Source organism: Urocitellus parryii, chromosome 6 (assembly GCF_045843805.1).
Source record: "Urocitellus parryii isolate mUroPar1 chromosome 6, mUroPar1.hap1, whole genome shotgun sequence".
NCBI lineage: Eukaryota > Metazoa > Chordata > Mammalia > Rodentia > Sciuridae > Urocitellus > Urocitellus parryii.
The window spans coordinates 69,606,867-69,628,016 of record NC_135536.1 but is presented as its reverse complement, the minus strand read 5'-3'; positions in this window follow the sequence as shown (position 1 = coordinate 69,628,016).

The following is a 21,150-nucleotide window of genomic DNA, read 5'->3' as shown; positions in this document are numbered from 1 at the left end:
TAAAACTTACAATCTCAGATAATTAGTAAGTCACAAAGCACGAATACTCAGAAATATATTTATAGAATATGAAACCCCTGATAGATCTAGTCCACATGGGTTCTGGAACCAGACAAAGGGAAAATGGCTTTGGTGGTTTATTGAAGGGGGTACATCAAAGGCAGGGATAAGGTTTCAAGGGCAGAGTCTTGCTTCCAAATGTCTTGCTCACCAGGTTGATTGACATCTTGTCAGGTCACACCCATCTCAGGTGTTGTGTGGGATCTTCCTCAGAGCTTGAGGGGGAAGTTCGCCTGCATCAGGTGGTCAATCCCTGTGGCGGGGGTGCCACGGGAAGTTCCCACTGCCAGGCTTATCCCCTCAGGAGGCTACTATGAGCAACAGTCCACATACAGCCCATGGAGGGCTCTTGACAAAAGGTGGTTATTTTGACCAATTTGGTTCAGGTCTGTGTTCCTTAGAGCTAAAGCATCCAGACACAGGTAGGAATCATTGTTCTTTTGAGTTCCTAGATGAGGAAACTAAGATTCACAGAGGTGAAGTCACTTGACAACTACTCATTTGAATCCACATCTGCCTTATTTCTAAGTCTGTGATATTGTCCCCAGTACAATATGCCTTGAACTAAGCCTGAGCACACACTTATTCTTTTTTTTTTAAAGAGAGAGAGGGGGGGGAAAGAGAGGGGGGGGGGAGAGAGAGAGGGGGGAGAGAGAGAGAGAGAGAGAGAGAGAGAGAGAGAGAGAGAGAGAATTTTTTAATATTTATTTTTTAGTTATTGGCGGACACAACATCTTTGTTGGTATGTGGTGCTGAGGATCGAACCCGGGCCACACGCATGCCAGGTGAGCGCGCTACCACTTGAGCCATATCCCCAGCCCACACGTATTCTTTAGGAAGATTTCTTTCTCAGGAGTTTGCTTGCTTCTCCATACAAATAAACTCTGCTGGTCTTTATTATCAAGGTGCAGCAGGAAACAGATGGCATACATAATTAAGGAAAGGGTAATAAGGGACCCTTTGTACAGGCATGAACATGGTTAAGGGACAACAAGGCAAACGAAGCTGCCCAGAGTTAGCAATAGATGATGGTCATTTCTATCCCGAAGCCAGAATTAGGCAAGCAGTCAGTATAGATAGGCATATCTATATGCCTATCTATATAGATAGATAGGCATATAGATATGAGTGAGTTTTGAGTGAGTCCAGCAAGTTGGAGACTGTCCCCTGAGGAATTGAAATGTTAATTCCTTCAAAACCCTTCCTCTACCCTTATCAAGAACCACCTGGTGCTCCAACCTGTTGCTAAGGTAACCTGTCCCAGGAATTGCCTCTCCCCAGAGGAAGCTATAAGGTTGTTAATTAATGTGTCCTGGGAAGCTCCATCCTGCCCTTCCCCCTTCAGCCCACCTCTTTCCCACCTTTTGACCATCCCACTGAGCATTTTCTAGGCAGGAAGGAGAAAGATAAGGGGGAGAAGGCAGGAGAACAAAGGAAGCCTAGGATATAAAAAGGGCAGAACACCTGGCTTCTTGGGATACCAGGATACCAGCTATGGCCCCCTTCTCCCCTCCCAGAGAAGTCTATCTTACCCCTATTTGAGTAAACCCTGCTTTATATGCTGGCCTTGGCGTGCTTCTCTAACATTCAAACTTCAACATGTGAAGAAGCAGAACTCATCATTGATAACCAACGGTATCACCCCTACATCCAAAGGGGCAAGGTAGGAGCAGGGAGGTGGGGGGAATTAGAGGAAACTGGAAAGAGCCACAGCTCTGGACATGGGGAAGGTCACCCCCTGGAGACGTTCTTCTGTAGGGAATTGCAAACTGTAGCCAGACAGCAAGGGAACTGAGTCACGAATATTGTGATTGCTTTATTCTCCTGCTCTTTAATCTCCTGTTGGTGTCTCTTGAGAAGTCAGTGGGCAAAGGGGCTTAGGCAATGCAGAGATGATACCTGGAAGAGTAACTGGAACTTCTCACTTCTGCCAGCTTCCCAGACTTGCCCAATGTTACAGGTTGGTTAACGTGGAAAATGGACTCTGCAAAAAGATTAACTTGCAGGATATTAAATATGAAGTTATTTTGAACTTGATACCCATGAAAGGAAGGGAAGAAAGTAAAATTGGGCAGAGATAGTTGTAATGCTGATTCTGTTTCAAAAAAGTCACCAACCAATCTGGACCTTGAATGAGCCTTAAGAATTCTCCAGAGTTGTAGTTCAGGTATCTTATATCCCTATATTTTATCAGTCATTGCAAATAGACTCTTGGATTTTTTTTTTTCCAGTGCAGGGAATGTGTGCCAGGCAAGTGCTCTACTATTGAGGTATAACCTTTGGCTCCACCATCTTGGATTTCTGGCTGACTGCCCATTTAGTTCACTTCTTACGAATTTATTTTCTATGAACCATCTCCATGTCAGGCCCCGCCTCTTGCTGCCATTTTGTCTTTGCCACTCACTGTAATATTTTCTCCACCCTGGGCTTCTCATGGTTAAGAACTGACACATGGCCTTAACTGTTTTGAAATCTAGCATGTCCCTTGCTATTAGTGGGCTCTGGTGATTCCATTTCAGCATCTCTTACCCCCTGTCCTGGAACAATCTTTTTTTTTTTTTTTTTAGTTGTAGATGGACATAATACTTTATTTATTTATTTATTTATTTTTAATGTGGTGCTGAGGCTTGAACCCAGTGCTAGGCAAGCACTCTACCACTGAGCCACAACCCCAGCCTCTGGCACAAACTTGAAGCTTTTTTAAAAAAAAGTATCCTTATCTGGGAGGATTGGGCCAGTTCTGCAGGTATAGAATTTTAGCAGTCTGGGGATCCAAAGTTTTTGAGTCCATTAACCAACATGCCCCTACCCCATGTGTCCTATACTTTTCCAACTGATTATGGTAGAGCTGATTTGTCTTGGTTCAATGTTCCTATGTGAGGTTCACAGATTTTCCTTTTTTCCTGTGGAGGAGATGAGAACCTCTTTATTTACTGCCTGTTAAATTTACCTTTTGTCAATTTGTCGACACTTTTTTGATCTCTTTTCTACAGCTTCAATAGATGGCAATAGCCACCCAATTCTGCTGTCCTTATGATTACTATTTCCCCTATCTTTCCCCCAAATCCAGCTAATGTATTCATTTTCACTGAAAAACTTCAACTACCCTGTTACTTTGTGCCAAGGAATGTGTGTGATGCCCCTAGCATGGGAGATAGGGTACTCATTGACAACAGATGCAAAGGTGATCGGGTTTGAAATTCTCATCTTGGCATTTGTTTTCTTACTCTCAATACTAGCTGTTCCAGATTGAGTTCCCCAGGAAGTTGATTGTAAGATAGAGAATGTCACATAGGAGGCTTATTAGAGAATGCTTTTGGTAAAGTTTCTGTGATTAATTCTTGTGGACAAAAAAGAAGGGGAAATCAAGAACAAATAGAGAGCCCCAAATGACTCAACTCACCCCACAGAGAGCTCTGAGGCTGACAGGTGTCTTGTAAGTTGTAATAAGGGTATTGGGCCTTTATGGCCTCATGTTGATCAGTCTTTGGGTATGGGTTGCCCTGGAAGGTAGTCTGAGACAAGGCAATGAAGTTTTCTTCAGCCAGTCCAAGGAGTGTTGACCATTGTACTCCCAGGAAATAAGTCCTTTACTCTTTTTTTGTTTGTTTGTTTTGTTGGTTGGTACCAGGGATTGAACCCAGGAGTGCTAAACCACTGAGCCACATCCCCAGCCCTTTTAATATTTTATTTTGAGATAGAGTCTCACTACATTGCTTAGGGTCTTGCTAAGTTCTGAGGCTGGCTTTGAATGTGCGTTCTGCCTGCCTCAGCCTCCTGGGCTACTGGGATTTCAGGCATATACCACGGTTCCCTGCAAGTCCCTCGTTCTTGAAGGGGGAGCAGTCTAGCCCAGTAGAGAAGCCCCCACATCCAAATATTCCTAACTCTTGGGTGAACAAGCTTAAGATGTGATGAGAAAAAATTGTCCCAGGAATATGAGCAACACGAGGGCACCAGTTATTATCTGTTTTGTGTGTTCTGTTCTTAGCGTCTGGCAAGTGCCTGACGTAGTAGGGCTCCAGAAATATTTGTTGAACAAATGATTGTCACTCTCAGATCTGTAGATTGACATGGTATGTAGTGTGTCTTCCTACTCCTTCAGTCACAAATATTTATTCTAAATAGGATGTTTGCAGTTTGCACCGCCCTAGTCTGGCCATTAAATTCAGTCTACTAGATACTGATGTCAGTGAAATAGTATTTATCAACTAGTGTTAAAGTGAGAAAATAATCTGATCCTCCCTGGTTTATGAGACTTAAATGATTCATTTACAATTTCAATCCTGATTCTCAGTTTTGATTCTTAAAGCTTTCAGGGAAACATAAATTTCATTTGTATGCATGTGTCTGAGTTTTGTTTTACAGAGATGATAAGGGACCCACAATAGAAAATCTAACATTTTGAGGCCTTAAAATATCTGGCCTCTTCAGAAAATATTTTGGACAAGCCAAATTATTGCACTTAATGTTAATTAATGAGAAGATAAATACACAGAACATAGTAAGCATCAGATATTTTTAAAATCACAAGGAACTGTAGTAAAAAGCAAAAATTTCTTAGGAAACAGTGTTTAATTATAATTTCACAAATTGTATATCCTTTAATAAAAAACATACCTACTTATTCCCCTACTTTTCTCATTTATACAATGAATAGATGCTGTAGATAGAAATATACATGATGTCAATACACATTATAACAATATGGAATTTGCAGTTTAAGTAATCATGAAAATTGCATATATCTGTAGATTTAAGTTTTTTGGAAAATTAACAGCCAGTTTCATCTTAGTCATCTTATTTGCTTACACCTTTGTCTTATAGAGTTAAATGATAATAAAATTCATAAATGACACAGCATTATTATAGACTATACCTCCAGAAAATACTTTTAATAATTTAAGTAATAATAACATCAGCTATTAAGTACTAAATACATTGTTCTACATAATGCTCACAGGCCTTCTGTCTGTAATGTCATATTCCCCAAACACTGATTCCCAGCCTGTGTCCATGTTCCCTTCCCTTCCCTTCCAGTATTGCATTAGCTATCATTAGAACTAGTTTTTGTTTTTGTCTTTTATGTGCTGGAGATTGAACCCAGGGTTTCATGCAAAAACTCTACCTCTTAGTTACACCCCAGCTCAGGACTAGTGTTTCCACTGCATCAGCTCCCCGACTCCACTGATGGTTACCACTGATAGCATTAGGTCATGAAAGAGCCTTCCTAGTCCAATGCTTTACTCGCTCAAACCAGGTATATTAATTTGAACCATTCTATTTCAATCAGCTTCTGTCAGGGTGACCAAAAGACCAACTTAAAAGCAATTTAAGGGAGGAAAAGTTTATTTAGGGATCACAGTTTCAGAGGTACAGTCCATGGTCTGCCAACTTCATAGCCCTGGACTTGAGATGGGGCAGAACAACATGGCGGAGGGGCACTGCAGGTTAAAGCAGCTCAGGTCATGGCATAGGAAGAGAGACAGACTGGAAGAGCCCATGTGCGAGTGAGCTTGCTCTCTGCCCACAAGGGAGAAAACAAAAACCTTAAAGGCATGCCCCCATTGTCTCTTCCAGAGACTTACCACCTGCCTCCAGTTCCCACTCAGTTAATTCATATTACTGAACTAATCCACCGATTAGATTACAACTGTTATAATCCAGCCATTCTAACCTGGAACATTCTTGCATTGTCTGACATGGGCTTTTGGGGGCCACCTCATATCCAAATGTGGCATATTTATATGAAGTTGATTATTGTCTTCCAAGATTCAGCCAAATAACAAGTAGAAAAATGTTGTGGGTGGTCACAGAATTTTTGGTTCCACGCGTATCTCTGCTATCCCGTCTATGCCTCTAGATCATGGTTTTCCTTCTGCTCTAACATGGTCTCCTTTGCCCCTGGCATGGCAGACCTGACAAACTCTCCTCCCACTTCAACTTTCAGTTCAAACACTCCTTCTTCTTTCTGTGATAGCTGATTTCTCCAGGCTGAAAGAGGCAATTACCTCTGTATTTTTAGTTCTTGTTTACTTGTATGTATCTCCATCATAGAAATTGTTTTCTTTCTAAAATGGAATTGTGTGTAGAGCTGAGTTACTTAGGGGTGGATTTGAGTCTTTTAATCCTCAAATTCCCGGCACTTGGCACAACAGATTGCATAATTGTTAAATGAGTGAATGCAAGAATAGATAGAAGCTTGGAGAAATGCTAGGATGGAAAGGGATATTTAACCAAATCCCGGGATAAAAATGTAGGGCACATGGCTTAGTTAACAGTGCACACAGACTGTACGTGCCATAAAAATACTTCTCTCCCCATTCCATCCATGTGTAGCATGTTCAAGAGATCAAACATGTGATTTGCCTCTGTTATCCATAACCTCCCCAGCTGGCTCACTGAATCATTGTCACTGCAAGCTTATGAATACCCCCTCAATGCAGAATTTGTCATTTACTGCCAACTGCTGAAGGCAGCAGAAAATTCCTTGTTTCCTTTCTATTGTCCTCTTCAAATATCTTCAGTTTCTTTTTCCTTCTACCCACATGCCCACCAGGGAAGGAAGCCTCTTTGACTGACCATATAGGTTCTTGAATTGTGTGTGGATCCCAAAGGAAAAGTTGGTATAGGCCTCTTTTAAAATCTCAGATTTGATTACTCAATAAAAAGATTCTAATAGAAAAAAAATAAAAATAAAAAAAAAATAAATAAAATCTCAGATTTGGAATATTCACCAACCGAGTTTGATGGAGATTACCCTTGCTATATAAAATTTTCTGTAAATAAGAGGCAAAAATTGGGAGATGGCAAAGAACAACAATAAATAGACTTTTTTTTTTTAAAGTGAAGTCATCTAGAATAGGATATATTAAGGGACTTTGGAGGGTTGCATTCTCACAATCAGTATGGGGTCACTGTTAAGAATCCTACTAGGAAATAATGATACCCTGGCTATGCTAATTAATGAGGTCATTAAAATTTGCTAATCAATGAGATGGAGAGAAAAGTAAAAGTTCCTGTTTTCCTGTTTTTATTCCATGGAAATATATATATATATATATATATATATATATATATATATATATATATATATAGATAGATAGATACTGAGGGGAATGAATATATATATATATATATATATATATATATATATATTCATTCCCCTCAGTATATTTCCTCTGTGTCCTCTGAAAGGGAAAATGCTGGATCTGAACTTCTCCCTTCATTTCCTGTGGTCTCAACCTCTAACCACCTCACTATGATCAGTGGCACCCAAGCTCTGATATCTAGGTGCTTCAGAGTGGTTTCTGGGGGGATTCATCTGTGACATGTAGGACAGTAATTCAGGAGATTAACTAGACTCTATTTAGGTCAGGAAGGAAATTCTAGCCTGGTATTTCCTCAGTGCTGTCACAGGTCAAGAATATTCACCAACCTCGTTTGATTGAGCCATTCATTAGTGGGTACTTTTGACCTTACACTATCAAATTGGAAATTCTTGCCTGGTCTAAATTGACGCTGAGCCTTTTCTTTTCCTACATTGTTTAAAATGAACATGATGTAGGATGACCTGGCCTCTTAATGCCATGCTATTTCTTCTTTCTGATAGAAAGGAGAACTTGGAATCTGGCATTTTCCTTCCATTTCCAGTCACCAGCTTCATTAGAAACATTGCTACAGTCATGAAAGTGTATTTTAATTTAAAATTTATCATCATAATAAATCCAGGATACAGAAATTGAGGGCAAATGTGATAAGGTTGTAGGTGACTGACAACTATTATATGGGAAAGTTCAACAGAAATGACAATGAAAAACTTGTTTTTTGTCATGCTCCTTCAAATGAGCTAAGCAGGGGTTTATTTCCATATTTTATATAAAAAGATGTTTCTGAACAAACTTTTAAGCCATTAATATCAAGTCTAAAGCTATGGAGTTGATTATTTGGTCCTACTTTTAATTTATTTTTTCTTTTGATGTCATTTTGATGACTAATTTCGATGATGCTCACTGGATCAGAAATCCATTATCTACTAAGTCATTAATATTTGTTTATCAGTCTGATCATCTAAAAATCGCATTTGAGGCATAAAAATAACTAAAGAAAGGCATGTATAACTTACCACGTACTAACACAGAAATTTACTTGTTTTAGTTAACTTTTTAAGTTTAAAGGAAATACTTTTAAAATTTGGGATTTTATATTGAGCACAACAATGATATATTGAGATGAAAAGAGACCTTAGAATATTTATGTTCATTTTCTTCAACCGGTTTAGCAGGTTTGAATGCACCCACATATCATATTGTACATCCAATGCAACTACAATTGCAAGGTGATTTTTTTTTTCCATTTAGATTGATAAATCCCTTCCCTAGAGGAAATGACTTATTATTTTGGTATTGGGGATTGAACCCAGGAATCTAGGGGTGTTCTACCACTGAGTTATATCCCAAGCCCTTTTTATTTTATATTTCAGCTAGGTTGCCCATGCTGGCCTTGAACTTGGGATCCTCCTGAGTAGTCTGGAGTACAGGTGTGTGTGCGCTCACCTTGCCTGGCTCACTCCTGGTTTCCTGTGCACCCCTTTCCTTTGTCATGGCCATTCTGCTCCGCCTGGATTCTTCCCTGTTTTGCCTTCTGGTCTGAGATAGCTCACATTTCAGCAGATAACTCAAGTGGATCTAGGCCGGCAGAACAATTCCAGAGCATTCTAAATTCTGGAATTCTGTCTGTAATTGTTTGAAATTTAAATGTAATTCAGTTTTTACCAACAGTATTCCTCTTTCCATGTGGGATGTAAAGTTGGGGGTTTCAAAGCACTGCCTGATTTTATAAAATGCTCACTCCAGCTATTGCTTTCAATCTAAGTGCTGCAGAGATGGACAGACTTTATAAAGCCTCCATTATTTCTGGAAGTGCAGGATGACTTTTCACTAGAGTGCATCTAGAACAATCTCTCCTACTGCTGACAACCTGATGCTGTAGTTCATTTTTATTTTACTTTATTAGCTTATCTAACTGACATAAACAGTTGAAACAGCCCATTTGCTACTGCTTGGGCCTTTTCTGTTTATTCACTTTGTGCATCAGGCTTGTGATTCATAAGCTCTCACAAAAGAAATCTCCTAAGAGGCAAGAGGTAGACAATTCTAGACTACAGACTGAGCTTCACGGACAGCCATAGCAGGTTCCAAAAGCCACTTGGCCATTCATTAATATGTTTATGAAATTAGTTAATATGTTTATGAAATCATCAAATTCTCAATAGAAATTTTATTTTATTCTCTGATTTTAGGTAACTGGCAGAAGAGACAGTATGGGAGCACACAAATACACAGGTGCACACACACGCACGATTTAGTGAGTGCTTACTATATAGCAGACACTGCTCTACTTTACATATCTTAATTCCTCCAATTGTTTATTCCTGCTGCAATAATAATGGAATATTTTTATAATGCTCCCTTACACTTGTGAATGTCCTCCCCTCTAAGTGAATGTCCTCCCCTCTAAGTATCATGACCATTATTTTATAAGAAAGGAAATAGGCACAGAGAAGTTAAGCAATTTGCTGAGGACTACAAGATTCCTAATGAAAAAAACCAGGATTGGATCCCAGGCAGCCATGTTAATGCCTTAAGGACTGCTGTAATCATCTGTTCAATTCAGTTTGGGGAACTGGATTATGGAGGCATCAGCAACCTTCTCCACATCAGCAATTGAGGTAAAAGTTCCAGTTGATACCTCTTGGTACTTTGTACTTTAACTAGTTCACATGCTTTATGATAACTCTTCGCACTCCTTCTGCTGGCTCTCTCCTCCACTAAGTCCTTTAATACAAAGATATTTAGAAAGTGTTTGATGTTATAATTTTGAAAAAAAACCCCACTTTCTTATAAAATTGATTTCTCCCTGCTATTCTGAGACCACTGGGGAAGAGAGGCAAAAGGTTAGAAGTCATAAAAAAAAAAAGTAGAGCAGAAGTAGGGATAAAGTCAACCTTTCCTTTATAAATTTCTGTAGGATCAGCTCCTGTGTGCTACAGTCAGTGTTTTCTAATCAAAGCAGACAGAAATTGCTGGAATAGGCATCTTCCGTGGGAGGTGCCTAACCATTTGAGCATATCAAGGGTGAAGCTCTTTTTTCTGGAAGACACAAGATCTCTGCCCTCAATCTCCCTCAATTTTCTGCCCTTTGTCCTCTGGTGCAATAGATTTAAATTCATAAGGCAGAAGTTTTATCCTAATCCTGTTTTTATCTCTTTCCTGGATTAGGGTGTAGCAGGTTCTAAGTAAATGCTTATTGAATACGTGCTTGAAATCATGGTCGTGGTCCAACTCTGGCACTGTGAATGCTGGGTTCCTGGTGACCGGAAGCTTGGTTGAGCCAAGCTGCAGACCTCTTGTGAGTAAAGACTAGTGAGTACCAGCAGGGGGCAGCAAAATTTCACTTTTTCTCCTCCCGTGCTGGAGCTCAACCTACCAGGATGAAAGTTTCTCTTAGCCAAATTGTGGGGCTCACAGGTGTCCTGCCTTTTCCATCTGATGCCTTATGGATGTAGTTTGCTAAGACAGCCACCTCGATCAGCATCTATCTCAACTAGCACCTCCTCCAGAAGAAATTAGATTTCTGTAGAAAGAGCCAATCTGCCACTAGAGATGCTGTGGGTACAGAGGGTTGGGGAACAATCTGAACAAAGCCTCCAATGGGAAAGCATTCCTTCTCAAGATGTGCTCTTTGCCTCAACTTCCCATTAAAAACTGCTCTTCAGAGAAGGCAACTGGGAAATGTAGGGTCCACATTCTGGTGGACCAGAACAGTCTATTTTATGTCTGATCTGCCAACATACTTATTAATAGTGCCCTCTTACACAAAGTATTCTTGTTGGATGGTAAATGTGGCCATAGTGTCCTACTGTCTCCAGTGAGGGCATCACCTGAGTGGGCAAAGGAACCCAGAGTTCTGAAGCAATTGCTAGTATCTAGGACTTGAGAGGTGAGTGAAGAGAGGTCTGGGCAGGAAGGTCAGATTCCTGAACAGGGGAGAACTTTGAGGCTTGGGAAAACTGTTTTTTTTTTCTTCCCTTGTCTTACAAAATGGGATGGTTTTGTAGCACAGTTGTGAATGAGGTAGTATGTTTGCCCAATCCTCCAGTATGCCCCCACAGTCCCCCTTTACCCTTTCCTGAGTTAGCCAAGGTAGATACATTTCAAGTCTGAAGAAATGTGTTTTCTAAGGGGTGGGATTTAGGCATCAAGTGACTTTGTAGGCAAGGACTTTACCCCAATTAAATAGACCATGTAGAATATTCCCCTTGTGAATTGACCGCACACACTGGAGGGGGGTAGCAGTGTGTGCAGAGTCATGGAGATAGGATTTTTTTTTTTCTTTTCCAGGAGCTTGAGTTAGCTGCAGGGCCCTGAAACATCCAGTCATGTGTGAAGGGTGATGTTCTAAGAGGTGGCGAAGCATTGCAGTTAAGAGGATCCATTTTGAAGATGGAAAAGAGTGAGCTGGATTCAGGCTGCCACTTATTCACTGTGTGAATATGGGTAAATAACTCTGCTTCCTAGTGTCCTAGTTTCTAAAATGGGTCTAGTAAAATGCCTCCATTCTCAGCCCGGTGCTTTATACGGGGTGCCTATGGACCAAATTGTGGTTGTCATGGCTGATTCTATAGGAAAACTAAAGTAAACTAATGTGATGATTATTATTATTTTTCTGTGTATGCGAATCAAAAGGGTCTTTACACCTATTTATAAAATTTTCATATTTCGAGGATACATATTGTAGTCCTTAATTATTTCCATAATTAATATTAAAGACAGAGTTCTAGACCTGGGAATCAGAACTTGGGCATGGATCCTGGCATTAAGTAGTTATATCAAGTTTTACAAGTTCCTTAGCTTCTCTAGACTCAGTCCTTTGCTGGCAGAGAAGAGGGTAGGGTCTGACAATTCCCTCCTTATCTTTTGGCACTCAGCCTATGGTTTCCCTTGATCGGCCTCTGCTGGGGGCAGTGTTGCTCTGGCTGGCTGCGTGAGTCCATTGGAGCTGGGGTTTGGGAGGCTGAGATTATAGCCTTGGTTTCTCTGTTGCTCATTTAGTTTTCTTATGTTTTAAGATGATCTTTCTGACTTCTGATTTGTATTCTGTGAGCACATATAAGGGCACTTCCACAAATGAGGGGTATTCCGCAATACCACCATGACTATTAGAATGATTAAAAAAGGGGTCATCTGGGGTTGGCCAACTTGTCCAGGTGTGAAAGACTGCTGTCTCCCAGGGACCTCTTCCCTCCTCCTGCAATCCCTGTCTGCTTCACACTAATTTGCTAAACTAAGTAACACAGGAATTTGAATGACTCTTAGGATTCTGATTTGGTTTAAAATATCTCAATAATGGTGAGGCACTTACTGATTGAAAGAAGAAATATATGTCGGAGATAAGACTGATGACCATTTAGGAAGTTCATTTTTAAGCAAAGAAATAAAAATAAAAAAGGCTTCAGCTTTTGGATGTTACCAGCACACAAAGACGGTAAACCAGGGCCTCAGATCCTGGCAGTTCAAAGTGGATGGTCTTTAACTAGCTCTAGAATCTAATAATTGAACAGATTCTTTCTGTAGACAGGAAGTAGTTTGCCCCAGGTATTGTTTCTTTGCTGTGGAGTTGACCTTTAGGGTTCTGCAAGATGGACCTAAAGCTCATTAAACATGGGTATTTAATGAGCTCACAGTCTTCTATGAAATTCTGTTTCCTACTGAAAAATTCATCTTCCTCTGATTATGGTTTTCCTCTTTTAATGATAAAAAAAAGTAAACTGAGATCAAAAGGTGAGATTAATGAGCCCCAAAGTTGGGGGGTGTGATGGATCCATCTGACCCAAATGACGTATGGAAGGTGATGGAGGAAGCTTCACATCTGGGGAGATATTTTTATTCTTAAATAGGACCAGAAGGAAATCCTGAGAGGCTCCAAGCTTCGAAAAGATTATTGAACTTGTCATGTAATTAAAAAATAAAAGGAAAAAGTTCAAAATCAAAATATAAGTAAAAGATCCTTAAGCAAAATGTATAGTTATGATTTCCTATAAGTCTATTTTGATCATTTTTGAGTGTCAAATATATTTAAAAAATTTTTTTTAAATTGACAGCCAAAAACTTAAAGTAATTAGTGTCCCCCTCCCCTGCCTTTGCCATTGCTAATAATTATTCTTAACCTGCGTAGGGTAATCCAGCATTTCCCACCCTTACGGTGGTGTTTCTTCCACATGGTCTTAAGTCATCTGCCTCAGGTCGTGTGGGAGGCTTGATGACTAGAGTACCCAGTGCACTTTGGGCCTTTTGAAGGTCTAACTCATTGGATTCTCCGGGGTTGGAATCTGCTGCTTAATGAGCTCCCCAGGTGATTCTTATACAAACATAAATAAAGCTTAAGCACACTTAGAATGTTCTAGTGCAGAAATTCTATACCCCCATAACCATTGGGGTGCTTCTCAAAAAAATATACAGTCTCTCACAGATTTTGCCAATTCAAATGGTCTTAGAACAAAGTTCCATTGTGATTTTATTGAGAACCATATGCTAGACTGGTGCAGTTTAAATAAATAGAATGCCAGCCACAACTGTATTTAATTTTTTCTAGTAGCCACATTAAAAAAGTAAAATGAAGTATGTGAAGTTCATTTCAAAAGTATATATTTTTTAGATCAATGTATCCAAAACTTTAACATGTAATCAGTGTAAACTTACCAAGCTAGTTTACACTCTATTTTATGCATTAGAAATTTTTCTGATGTTACCTCATTGAAGAGATTGTGCATTCCTTTGGTTTGAAACTTTGTGCCTTCCTCTATCCCAGTAACTCTTAGATTTGGTCTTTTGATGCTGTCCCATAATTCTTGCATGTTCTGTTCATGGTTTCTTATTATCTTCACTGTGTGATCAACTTTATTTTCCAGATTGTATACTTTGTTTTCATTATCTGATATTCTTTCTTCCAAGTGATCTAGTCTGTGGTTATGATTTCTATTGAGTTTTTAAATTTGATTTATTATATCCTTAATTTCAAGGATTTCTGACTTTTTTTTTTAGAGTCTTTATCTCTCTCTTGAAGTAATCTTTTGCTACCTGTATTTGCTCTCTTATCTCTTTGTTGGAGTGATCAATTTTTGCCTGTATTTGCTCGTTTAGGTCATTCTTTAATTCACAGATCATTTTAATTATGAACCTTCTGACCCCTTCTCTGACATTTCATCAACTGTGCTGTCCATGGGTTCTGTTATTATAGTATCCTGGTTTATTTGGGGCACTTTCCTCCCTTGTTTTTTCATGTTGCCTATGTGTCTTCCTTTCTTGCAGTGTGGATCTGGGATATTACAGTTTCTTCCCTATATTCTTGTAGTACCTGTGCAGATTGTCTGTACCTACCTCACCTTGATGTTGAGCTTCCAGACCCTGCTGGTGTCTCTCAATGTGTGCTTCTGCATCAAAAGGTGGTGTGGCAGTAGTCGAGGTAACTTGAGATAATAGTTGAGGTGCCCCAAGATGGAAGCAAGAGATGGGGCTGAAAGTGTGGGCCTCACACTCCCTTTGTGATGCCTGCTCTGAGAGCAGCTGCTTCTAGGCCCTGTTGTCAAAAAGCTAGGGGCTTCTGCGTGGGGAGGGCTATGGTGATGACTGCAGTGTCCCAAGATGGAAGTAGGTTACGTTTAGACTCCCAGGTTGGGGTGGGCGAACTCGGACCTACCCTGGACCTGGGTCCTGTGCAAGGCAGTGTGGACGGTTCTGGGCAGGACCACCTCTTTCGACCAGCAGTCTGCTGATAATAGTGCAGCAGTCTGCTGGTCCAAAGAGGTGGTCCTGTGCTGAAGGCTGAGCTCTGGTGGGTGCCTGCTGGTGAAGGGGTGGATCCAGGCCTACTGTGAGTCTGGGCCCCCCACCTAGGCCCGTATGTGTGGATCTGGGCCACGGGGCTTGAACTCTTGAGGTAGTCAGCTGGTCGAAGTGGTGGTCTTGTTTTACATTGTATTTTAATATGAGATCTTTGAAATCTTGTGTGTAGTTTGCATTTGTAGCACATCTTGGTTTGAGCCACGGGTGGCAGATGTTTAACAGATTGCATAATATAACTCTAGCAGTCTTCCTTAATTTGAAACTGGGATCATTTCAAACAAGTTATTTTGTCTGCAATCTCAGAGTCAACTTTGATTTCTGAATGTCCTTCTTAAAAAAAAAATTCTTCCTTCATGAACTGGCTATCATTCTCTCCTCCTTTCCTTTCCCACTGCTCCTGTCTTAGTTCAGAATTCCCTTACCCAACCCCGTCACGTCATCCTAAGATAATAGGAAATTTCTCTCTACCCCTACTTTCACTTCAGTCTCTCTTGTCTGATAAATGTTCCACTGTTCTTACAGCCTAATTTTCATCATGACATACTCTTCAAGATTTTTAACACTTCCAGAATGTAAATAGAAGTGAAAGTTGGAAAAGAGTTTGTTTGCCATTTATTAAAACCAACTGTATTGATTTAATATATTAAAATTTTACAGAATAAATTCATGCTTTGAGTGCCCAATCACCCTTTGAAGCATTTATGATTGTACTCATTGGACTGATGGTAAAGCAAGGTTCATAAAGGGTAGCCTAAGATAACACAGGCAGGAAGAAGTAGAGCTGGTTTCAAATCCAGGTGTCTGACTCCACATCCCAAGCTCTGCTCCATCACTCTCTGTTCATCTAATTCTGCATTCTACAATACAAGCAAAAAAAATCTCCAAGTGCTCATCCCCGACAGAGCTGGTGTTAATGGGTACGCCTTTAATAATGGAATTATTAGGAGCATTAGGAGCTGTCCATTTCACTGTGGATAGCTGATCTTTAGAGTCCCATCTCAAATTTCACACACTGTATATAGCCTGCTTCTCAATGTTCTCTACAATCTGGTTCAAACCTCCATTTTTAACCATATCTTTCACTTCTTCTCAACCACATTCTACATTTTGATCCACATTTTGCCATTTCCCTGGACATCTCATTCCCTTTGGCTTCTTGCTTCTTCCCCTTAGCACAGAATCCCACCCATTCTCCAAAGGCCAGCTGCAAGCCAGCCTGCCTCTCTGCAGGAAAACTTCCCTCCTCTGAATCTGGTACCATCCCGACTCCTCCCAGTTATTGGTCACAGACTGTCTGCTCTTGGATTCATTCTATAGCTAAATCCCTAATTCTAGTGTCAATGATAGAAATCCCTTTGGAGGGAGACCTGGGATAATATCTTGACAGGTAATGATATACCCTTACTACTAGATTTTGTTGGTGTGACTACATTTTCTCCCTAAAGAAGCATGCCCCAAATTGTGCTTGAATCACTGATATGCTGATATGCAGATTGTTTCGTTCCATGAGAATGAATAGAGGCATGACTGGTGAAGGTGTCTGAGGAGACCGGGATCTGATGCAGGTGTTGGTGTTGGATACCTGCCCAGGTCAGTAAGGCGCTTGCTGTGTGTACCACAGCAAGCACCTTACTCAAGGCAGCTGGCTGGAGGGTTGTCACAGGGTGAGAAGACCAGATTTGGTGAGATCAGTGGGCAATATGTGAGCTTTGGGAATAGCTTCCTCTGTCCTTGGGAATCATCAGCCTGGAAGTTCAAAACAGGCTCTGCCCTGTCTCATCAGGCAAAGTGCAGAAGCAGTGAGATTTGTTATACCTGAGTGGACAACTGGTTCACACAACACACAGTGCCTCTGAAATAGCCAAGTGTTTTTTCTTTGGAGGAAAGTGGGTATCACTAAAGCAGGAATTTCTTTTTTTTTAAATTGGTTGTTCAAAACATTACATAGCTCTTGACATCTCATATTTCATACTTTAGATTCAAGTGGGTTATGAACTCCCATTTTTACCCTGTATACAGATTGCAGAATCACATCAGTTACACATCCACGTTTTTACATAGTGCCATACTAGTAACTGTTGTATTCTGCTGCCTTTCCTATCCTCTACTATCCCTCCTCCCCTCCCCTCCCATCTTCTCTCTCTATCCCATCTGCTGTAATTTAATTCTCTCCCCTTTTTTTCCCCTTTTCCCTCACTTCCTTTTATATGTAATTTTGTATAACAATGAGGGTCTCCTTCCATTTCCATGCAATTTCACTTTTCTCTCCCTTTCCCTCCCACCTCATTTCTCTGTTTAATGTTAATCTTTTCCTCTTGCTCTTCCTTCCTGCTCTGTTCTTGGTTGTTCTTATTATATCAAAGAAGACATTTGGCATTTGTTTTTTAGGGATTGACTAGCTTCACTTAGCATAATCTGCTCTAATGCCATCCATTTCCCTGCAAATTCCATGATTTTGTCATTTTTCAGTGCTGCATAATACTCCATTGTGTATAAATGCCACATTTTTTTTCTTTTTATCCATTCATCTATTGAAGGGCATCTGGGTTGGTTCCACAGTCTAGCTATTGTGAATTGTGCTGCTATGAACATTGATGTGGCAGTATCCCTGTAGTACGCTCTTTTAAGGTCTTCAGGGAATAGTCCAAGAAGGGCAATAGCTGGGTCGAATGGTGGTTCCATTCCCAGCTTTCCCAGGAATCTCCATACTGCTTTCCAAATTGGCCGCACCAATTTGCAGTCCCACCAGCAACGTACAAGAGTATCCCTTTCCCCACATCCTCACCAGCACTTGTTGTTGTTTGACTTCCTAATGGCTGCCAGTCTTACTGGAGTGAGATGGTATCTTAGGGTGGTTTTGATTTGCATTTCTCTGACTGCTAGAGATGGTGAACATTTTTTCATGTACTTGTTGGTTGATTGTATGTCCTCCTCTGAGAAGTGTCTGTTCAGGTCCTTGGCCCATTTGTTGATTGGGGTATTTGTTGTCTTATTGTCTAATTTTTTGAGTTCTTTGTATACTCTGGATACTAGGGCTCTATCTGAAGTGTGAGGAGTAAAAATTTGTTCCCAGGATGTAGGCTCCCTATTTACCTCTCTTATTGTTTCTTTTGCTGAGAAAAAACTTTTTAGTTTAAGTAAGTCCCATTTGTTGATTCTTGTTATTAACTCTTGAGCTATGGGTGTCCTATTAAGGAATTTGGAGCCCGACCCCACAATATGTAGTTCAGAGCCAACTTTTTCTTCTATGAGACACAGAGTCTCTGATTTGATATCAAGGTCCTTGATCCATTTTGAGTTAACTTTTGTGCATGGTGAGAGAAAGGGATTCAGTTTCATTTTGCTGCATATGGATTTCCAGTTTTCCCAGCACCATTTGTTGAAGATGCTATCCTTCCTCCATTGCATGCTTTTAGCCCCTTTATCAAATATAAGATAGTTGTAACTTTGTGGATTAGTCTCTGTGTCCTCTATTCTGTACCATTGGTCCACCCGCCTGTTTTGGTACCAGTACCATGCTGTAAAACAGGAATTTCAAAGGAAAAAAAAAACCCAGGTTATACAGCAGCCTCTTTTATTAGCCCTCTATGTTTTTCTCCCCTTCATGTAATTTAACCATATTAAATTAATAAGCCTCCATTCTATGAGGAAAGTATTGAAAAAGAACATCATGTACCTTCTTCCAGGAGCTCATCAAAAAGTGTCCATGGAGATAGAGCCACCCAAACGCCCCTAGAGCAATGGCATGAGGAGGGAAGAGGGATCTGGGGAGAGTTCAGGTCGAGGTGGTCAGGAATTTGTAGATGTGAAAGCTGAATCTTAGAAGGTTCCATGGAGACTCAATTACTTTCCAAGTGACTTATTTTAGTTTCAGAGGAGAACCTGGGAGATAGAAGGTGACAGGAAGTAGCTTATTTTGTTTGGAGACAGAAGGGAAAGCACAGATGCTTGTGACTTGGCCGCCTTGGCTTGGCTCGGGTTGCCCACCTCATAGAGGAAGAGATGAGGGGAACTGTGTAGGTCACTGGAGGGCTCTGTGTGAATCACAGGTATGGGAGCTTGTTCTTTGGGGTAAAGAATTCTGCCCTCTTTGAATGTCTCCTTTGAACAAGGAACATTTCCTTATACCACTGGGCACCAAACCTATCACCTGACCCCAGTGACATACAGTGTAACCCACCAGTATTCTGCAGTCACTGTGGTTCATAGTGCTGATCTCTTCTGACATCCCAAACTATAGATCTATCTACTGCTTAATTCTTAAGGAATGTGCTCTTGTGTGTCAGCATCCATGTGAGTGGTTGGGAGCAGAATCTTAGAGAGTGGGATGAAAGGCCAGGCATTTTTGGTGTTTAAGCGTCTAGAAATCCTCTACCCTACGCATTCAGAAACTTCAAAATTGTGCAGGTTTCCAGATAGCACCATTGTGTTTCTAATTTGACAAATCCTTCATGACCTTCGATAAACCCTATGGACTAGAAATTTTTCCTCTTGTGTAGGCTGAAAATTCTAAACCGAAAGTCCTCTTGTATTCAACTCCACCAGATGCCCCTCCAAAAACGAAGAATTGATCTTCTGAACTCCATGACGCTTTCTGCAGACTCACAGTGTGGACAAGCCCACTTAGGTTCTAGAGGTGATGCAGTTGTTCCATCAACCCATTCAGTCTGATGAGGCAAGCTTTTGTCTGATCTCTTTCTTGGTCCTCTGTAATACCTGATACTATTTCTTTGCGTACAGGAGGAGCTGCAGTGAAGTTCTTTGAAAGAGGTGGGGAAATGAGCTTTGATCCTGACACTGCTCATCTCTGGTGAAATAACTGTGCATCCATCTGTTCATTTGCATTGTACATATTCTCTTACCAGTAAGACCTGTTAGTGGTGTTCACCTGAGCTGTGAAATTTAGAATTCTAGGTGACTACTTTTGTGCTTGTCCAAATTTGTTTTTAGATTCTGTTAACATGAAAATAATGAATAAATAGTGCAGCTGTATTAAAAAAATAAGCATGAGGAAGAAAGACATTTTGGTGTGTGATTTGAGAGTGCAGGCTTTGGAGTTAAGATTCCTGGGTTTGCAATAAAAAAAATAATAGTATTGCCATTTTTCAGTGGTATATGTTCTTTGTAGCTTTAAATTACTAGTGCCATAATGAAGCTATTTTGACCTTTAAATGTTTTCTTTGAATCCTATCTATCTAGATTTGTCATTTTGATCATCTTTTTTTTTTTAATGGGTTTGGGTGTTACAAGCTTTTTTTGTTGTTGTTTTAATATTTTTTAGTTGTCAATGGACCTTTATTTTTATCTATTTATATGCGGTGCTGAGACTGTAACCCAGTGCCTCATACATGCTAGTAGGCAAGCGCTCTACCATTGAGCCACAACCTCAGTCCTCATTTTTATCATCTTATCTTGAGCTCCATCTACACTGGAGATGTAGCTCAGTGGGTAGAGCGCTTGCTTAGCATGAGCAAGGCCCAGGGTTAGGTTCTCAGCACAACAAAAATAAATAAATAAGATTCTTATAAAGCTATTTTCATTAATTTTTCGTCTATCTTTGAAGTTATGTTTTCTTCCCATGTGGGCTCTCTAGTTTTACTATTTTTGATGGTGGGGAAAAGGGGTGTTTGCACATGTGTATGTATACACACACACACACACACACACACACACACACACACACACACACTGAAAGAGCTCTGGCCTGTCTTCTTTGCATTCGGCTCACTTTTTGATGGTTCTGTCTATATGTATTCTGTTTGCTCTGTGTATTACCCTGTCCCACTATAATTAAAATAAGTTAAGGGCTGGGGATGTGGCTCGGTGGACGGCCCTGGGTTCAATCCTCAGTACCCGCCCCCCCCCACCAAAAAAAAAAAAAGAAAGAAAAAAAGAAAAAAAAAGATTCCTGGGTTTAGAACCTGGTATCACTGATTTGGTGTGCAGCTTCTCCATTTCTCAGTCATTCACCTTTTCTCATCTAGAAAACAGGAAGAATAATGCTATTGATCTCACAGAGTGGTTGTGAGAATTAATTTGGGCATGGTGTTTTCAATAGTCTGGCATATGATGTGTGCAACAAATGGTTACAACTGCAATTATGATGATTTCTGCAAAAAACCTGAGATCTAAGCCGTGCAAAGCCAAAGTCTTAGGAGAAGCCACTACTTGAAGATGGAGAATGGCA